Below are 7140 nucleotides of genomic sequence, written 5' to 3'. Positions count from 1 at the left end.
GCCAGGTCCACAACTCTGTGTCTCTGGTCATAGTTGAGTTTCATTTTAGCACGGTACTCCTTTTCCTTTCTCCTGATGTGATCCAAGTCAGGGGTCCTGGGCTTCAGCTCCTCCGGTTGGCAGGGAACTCTGGTGCGTAGTCTACGGCCCATGCTAAGTTGCGCTGGCGAATAACCATGGTGCAATGGAGTATCTCTGTAGGTCAGGAGGGCCAAATACTCGTCGTCACTCTTCTTTAAGATTATCGTCATAGTTTAGACCGCCCTGTCCACTTCCCCATTGGATTTGGGGTACCGTGGAAAAGAAGTGATGTGCTCGAATTGCCAGTCATCAGCAAAGGCTGTAAATTCCTGCGAATGGAACTGTGGACCATTGTCCGTAAACAGAATGTCGGGGATTCCGTGTCTGCTGAAGATCCTCTTTAACTGCAAGATAGCCTGAGCGGCATTCACATTCCTCGGCACTTGGGAGATCTCCACATCTCTTGAAAAATAATCTACAGCGATGAGATATATCTTGTCTTTGTGCTGGAAGAAATCCACGCCAACTCTAGCCCAGGGTCTATCAGGAAATTTAGTTCCTTTCATTGGCTCGATGCGTTCTGTGCGGTATTTCTCACATGTGGCACAGGTTCGCACAACCTTCGTGATATCTTGGTTGATCCCTGGCCACCAGACTGAGGAGGCAGCATTAGCGCGTATCTTGGTTACCCCTTGATGTCCATCGTTTAGACGTGTCAAGACATCTGGCCTTAACTTTGGAGGTATGACAAGTCGTCGTCCTCTCAGGAGTAACCCATTGTGGAGATAGATACTACCCCTTTCGGCCCAGTATTTCGTCATAGGCCCGTAGACTTTCCACTTATCAGGCCACCCATTCTGCACAAACTGCATCACCAGTTTGAGCGTGTCATCTTTCTTAAGCGCGCAACGCGTATCTCATCCAGGCGCTGATCCGACGCAGGTAGAGTCACTAGGACTGCATTTACGTAGCATTCTACTTCATCATGTAGGTCATTCCATGGTTTCGTCTCGTGGGTTTTATCCTCTCGCGGAGATCTGGAAAGTGCATCAGCTGTATACAAGAGCTTACCAGGAATGTGTTTGATGGTAAAGTCAAACCGCATGAGTCTCATTCTGAAGCGTTGAATTCGCACTGGAAGCTCGTCGATCAGCATGGTGGAAAACAAGGGGATTAAGGGCTTGTGATCTGTCTGTACATTGAATTTCATTCCGATCAGAAAATCAGCCCAGTGTTCAAGTGCCCATGTGACTGCTAACGCCTCCTTCTCTATCTGGGCGTAACGGCACTCAGTCTCTGTCATAGATATGCTGGCATACAACACTGTTCTCAAATCGCCAGATGGTTGTTTTTGCATAAGAACCGCACCTAGTCCAAAACTGCTTGCATGTGCTGAGACAGTTGTCTCCTTTTCCGGATCGTAAAGTGCGATAACTTACTCGGATGCCATGTCAGCTTTTAGCCTCTTGAACGCTTCGTGTTGGATTGGGCCTCAGACCCATGCATTTTCCCTTTTAAGTAAGTCCCGTAAGGGCTTAGTCTTCTCCGCCAAATTTGGGCAAAATTTCATGTGAGCGTCTCACGTCTCCAATGTCTTGGGGTTCTGGCATGTCCACGATGGCTTGGACCTTTGATAGATCTTTTCTTACACCTTGACTGTCAAGAATCTGGCCCAAATATTGCAACTTACTCTGGGAGAATAGACATTTCTGAAGGTTAAGGGTGAGTCTCCTCTCCACTAGCCTGTCAAGGACTTGCTCTAGTCGCCGATCATGTTCGGCTTGATCTTTACCCACGACTAAAATATCATCCATACGGCACTTGACCCCTTCTATTCCGAAAAGTTCTTTATCCATCCTCTTCTGAAAATGTTCCGGGGCCGATAATATGCCAAAAGGCAAACGCTTGAACATATATCGGCCAAAGGGTGTTATGAAGGTAGTCAGCTTGGCACTTTCAGGGTTGAGAACAATCTGGTGAAAGCCAGAGTTTGCGTCAAGCTTGGAGAATATGGAACCTTCTGTAAGGCTTCCCAGAGTTTCTTCAACGGTCGGCATTTGATAGACTTCTCTGCGAACTGCTTGGTTAAGCTTTGTGAGGTCAACGCATATCCGCACTCTGCCGTCTGCTTTTGGTACCACCACAATCAGCGAACACCATTCCGTCGGCTCATCTACGGGTTCGATAACATCAAGTTGCAACATGCGTTCAATCTCCTCCTTCACTTTTTTCATAAGTGGCAATGGCACTCGCCTGGGGGTAGTCAGACAAAAGGGTGTGGTCCCTTCCTTGAGATGAATTGTATGCTCACCTTCCAGTTTTCCAAGGCCCTGAAAAAGCATTGGGTATTTATTTACAATGTCGTCCTTTACGCTAAAGGGCACAAGATTGTTACCTGCAGTCAGGGGCGTATGATGGAGTGCTTTGATACTGGGGAGTCAGGGTGGTTTAGTGGTCATCAACCGTGCCTCCCACCTCTGCGACCCCGGTTCAACTCTGGCTCGGTCGTATGTGGGTTGAGTTTCAGTCGATCTCAATCTGACTCCGAGGGTTTTCTCCGGGTATTCCGGTTTTCCTCCCTCATCAAAATCGACTCCGGGCCTATTCCATCAGGCTGTGCTGCTGTGCTCCGAGGTCATACATGGGTCGTGTTCAGGGGCCGAGCGCCTAGCCGGCAGCACTGCTCCTTCGGTCCGACCTCGTTGAGCTGCGCCCTTAGCAATTCAGTTTCCGACTGCGAGAAAGGGCGATGAGCAGGTCAGATATTGATATTTAGCTCTGTATGTGCCTGGGATTTGAAGGATAAGACCAAAGCCACGAATAGCAGGTATTCCCAGAAGTAGCTTGGATGCCCCTTTAACAATGTATACTCGTTCTTAAATGGCTTTATCTTCTGAGACAAGGTTCATGATTGCAAATCCAACGGTCGTCAGAGGACATCACCTGCTCCCACAAGCTCTCTGTCTGGTTTTGACGGTGTTCCATATGACTCCTTGTACGCAGATTCTGGCATCACAGATACTTGTGCTCCTGTGTCAACAAACCAGGTCAACTCTTTGTCATTTATCTTTAGCTTAATGTGCCACCCTAAGTCGAATGTTGGGGGAGCAATTGGTTCTGCAGGGGACGTTTGACAAACTTTGTTTGACGTGGGTGTGGTTATAACCCTCCCAACAAATGTGGGAAAGTAGTCGCCCTCATTGTCAAGAACTTGGTTGACCCTGTGAACAGGCGCGCTTTTGCAAATTGTAGGAAAATGTCCCAGCTTGTTGCACTTGTTGCATCGGGTCTCTGCGGCAGGCAATTCCTCCGTTCAGGGGGGTGCTGGCGATTGCAGTACCCACAATTCCTGCTGTTTGGCTGGAATGATCGCCTCCTAGAGTCTGACTTGGGACCTCGCTGTGGGTTGTTCATGGTCTGAGGGTATGGCTTGCTATCTCGCTGTGTGACGCTCTCAATCTCTGCCGTCTTTGACTCTTGCAACTCACGTTTCGTAGCTTCTTTCAAAGATAGGATTTTCACAGTATTTTCAAGTGAAAGGGCGGCTCCCTGGTCATAAAGTTTCAGTTTATAACTGTCCTCCTTACAAGAAAAGGTGAGTTTGTCTCTCACAGCTTGCTCGTAAAAATCGACGGGAAACTTACATTCGGCGGCCCTTTCTCTTACGGTGACAACCCACAAATCGAAGGTTTGTGTCGGCTCTCGTCGAAGATGAAGCCAGAATTTGTCTCGTAACATCAATTGTGGATCCCGTTTCTGAAAGTACGCCTCAAACTTTGCTAACACAGTTGCGTAGTTGTCAGGTTTTGCGGCCGGCAATTTCGCTTCTCCTCTCGCAGGATCATCGCGCTCAGTTAAGTAGACGAAGTTTGAGTAAATCTCCAAACAAGAGTCGCCAATGCGGTTTAAGAGCAACCCCACTTTCATTTCATCGGGTTTCCTGGAAGCTGCAGTCGCCTTAAGGTAAATTTCAAATTTTTGTTTCCATTTTCCCCACGAATGTGCAGGATTTCCTGTCGAAATTTCCAGAGGTTCTGGTGGTTTGACATGTGGAACGCTTTCCGCCATCTTGTTTGAGCCCACCTTGTTAGTTCGTGCACGACTCGGCTGCTTATTCCGCTTTGTCCTGCTGATCTGATCGATGTCCCTTTACACTAGTAGAAAGATCCCACTTCTGACACCATGCTAAACCCGGTAACGCATACAGCTAATGGCAGAATTATCCGTGAACACAACAAGTCTCTTTTAATTGCTTTTTCTCGATCAGTCCGGCGTTCCTAACCTCACACTCTCGGTCAGCGGTCTATCTAGGTACGTCATGTTACTATACAGAAGGAGACAGTAATAGGGCAGGATACAAATAAATGGATGACTGCTCCACATTTAGACAATAAGGACAGAAAGGATCCTCAACTTTTTTCATTTTGTGAAGAACAGCTTTTGTGTAAAGTTTTATTTCTTTTGTGGCAACAAAAGGTATGGAATAAATTTTCATACATTCTTCCTTACTGAATTTCATTTCATCAGCTTTTTCTCTGCCGTTGGCGGATTAGAATCTCGGTTTTCGACCAGTAGTAAGCTGTGTATTCTTTTGCAAGTCATCTAATCAATGGCAACAAAAATTAGTCGTATTAGTTTGATTTTCTTCTTTTAAGCAATTCTTCCACTTTCCCGGTATTGTAGAAGTGAGGCCAATGTTCTGCAGAAAGTTACATTTGATCTTAAATTTCTGTGATAACTCAAGAAAAGATAGAAGCCGGGTTTTGTTTAAACCTACAAGGCTCGAGAGTTTAGTGACACCAACTTGGTGCCAACTTTAAAGTACACGGACGCGTTATTGATTTTTATAAAACTATTGTTCCAAATAATCAGATCAAGTACGTCTTTCTTTTATTTTACGAATCACGTTATTAATTACTTGATAATGTAGAATTAATTCATTATAAAAAGCCGACAGTTTACATTGAAAGCCAAATATTCAACGTTGTAATTGCAATAAAACAGTAGTGTTCCGCCTACATTAGAGAGCAGACGTAAAGGAATGATCTTCCATGGCTGATTACCTTCTGAGCAGAAACGTTTTACCCGACATATTTTTAATGCTCTATCAAACAAAGAAAAGTCTATCATATTTAGGCCTCCGTTTTCCTTGTCTTTTATCAAGGTGGTTTTTTTAATCTTCGGGGTTTTTGTAATTCCATATGAAATCAAAGATTAGTTTGCTTACTTCAGCTGCGAAAGAGGCTGGTGTACTCAACATACTACAGAAAAAAGTAAGCTTCGAAATTGCCATAGATTTCACTATCTGAATTCGGCAACTTGACAGGCAAAGGTGCAAGATGCGGAAGAGAATCCACAAATACGACCAGCAATTTCTGTGTCGGACACGTTCCCCCAACCCCAAGCGAATAAGTATTTAAAAATACTTTGGGGTGCACTAACCGTCCTGCGCCTGGCCGTCCAAAATAAAATCCGGCCCTGGCCGGGCTTTAACTACAGTGCGTATTTTTCGCGAGAAAGAAATGCACAAGGTCTCAAACACATTTCTAGTGACCAATTAGAATCGTGTTGCCCTTTTTAAGCGATTCTAAGTGCGAAGTTTTTTAAGGATGATAAGTTCTGAAGGAAAACTGAAACCTCGCACTTAGACTCGCTTTGAAGAGGAGGCAGACATGAACTCGGAAAGGGCCTATCAAAGAATAGAAATCCGCGCAAACGTAGTACGCAGACAGCTTGGTGACCTGAGTCCGTCCCCAGGGGCAGCGATTCTTTCGGTCAGCACCGAGAAGAATGACCTCTGGCAACCCAATCTCGTACCCAGAGTCCTCGGGCTTTTTGGTCAGCGGGTGAGTGCCCAGAAAGATTCTGGGATGATGGACTCTACTTTCCTAGGAAACGTGGGTTCCGGTCTTACTGCGCATGCTGGAGCTTTAACGGAAACAGAAAAGAGAAAACAGTAAACAGTAGAAATGGCGGGTTGAAAGCGTTCGAGAAACAAAAAATTTAGCCTTATACACCATAAAAGAAACTGGAGAAATGATCATTGGCTTGCTGTAAGAGAGAGGGAAGATGAAACTTCTGACGTTTTCAGTAAGTGTATTTTTAGTGTTTCAGCGTGCATTCCATCGTGCAAGCAACACAATCGACAAATTTTTGTGGAAACGAGACCAACATCCTCTTCCACTACAATTTTATGTTTCCGTAATTCTGAATGGCTTCGACAAGACCTTCTTCCACGGATATCTTCTCAAAGAGACTGATGTAATGTTTTCCCACGGTACTTTTGCATCAGCAACAGTAATCACTTTTTATCAGCGTGGGAAAGTTTCCGTGCGGTATTAGACATAATTCAAACCCCGTCCTTTTATTATTTTCTTTGTGATTTATATATTTCTGAGGTAGAAAAAACAAACAGCACTGAAACTAGTTTTAGATTTTGAATTTGCCTCCAAATCCTGGGGTTTCCAAATTACTTACCGACTTCCTGTCGGACTGCCATTGTTATGCAAGCAGCCATTAAAAAAAATAGTTCAAGTCCATTATCCCAGAGTCTTTCCGGGCGCTCACTCGCTGGCCAAAAAGCCCGAGGAATCTGGGTACGAGATTGCTGGCAACCCCCAACCAGGAAGAGTGGACAGAAGACGGCAAATCACGGACTTCCAGCGAAATCTCAGAAATTTGAATCAATTAGTAGCTGTTAGGTCAACGGTTACCAAAATAGACGACCCCCAGATTTCGGAACCAGCCAGAGGTTGCTATTCTTGGTGCCGACCGAGAGAATCGCGGCCTCCAGCAATGCACGGTGTATTATATTTTAGGTGTGACCTGGACAGACTGTCCAGGACCTGTACGATGCAGGCCGTATGTCGGGTTATACGTGCCGACACCTACACCAACGGATTGAAGAACACAAAGGATCGGCAGTCGGAAACCATCTCAGAGATCAGCATGATATGGAAGCGGAGGACATCCCGGAAAGTTCTAAAAAGTGTTAGCACAAATTTGATTGCCCTTTTATTATGTTTTCTGTATTTTTATTAACACTAAACAAACAGTACGATTCCATCCGCGCAAAATTATATGTTTAGATCACCTTGCCTGTAATAACTCAATATTGAC

At 45.2% G+C, this 7140-nt stretch overlaps 1 pseudogene; it reads right to left on the bottom strand.

Moving 5' to 3' along the window:
* Positions 1 to 2950: 2950 nt before the first annotated feature.
* Positions 2951 to 4089, bottom strand: LOC138020759 (uncharacterized; annotated as a pseudogene).
* Positions 4090 to 7140: the final 3051 nt, after the last annotated feature.

Source organism: Montipora capricornis, chromosome 10, assembly GCF_036669925.1.
Source record: "Montipora capricornis isolate CH-2021 chromosome 10, ASM3666992v2, whole genome shotgun sequence".
Lineage (NCBI taxonomy): Eukaryota > Metazoa > Cnidaria > Anthozoa > Scleractinia > Acroporidae > Montipora > Montipora capricornis.
This window is presented reverse-complemented; position numbering and strand designations above follow the sequence as displayed.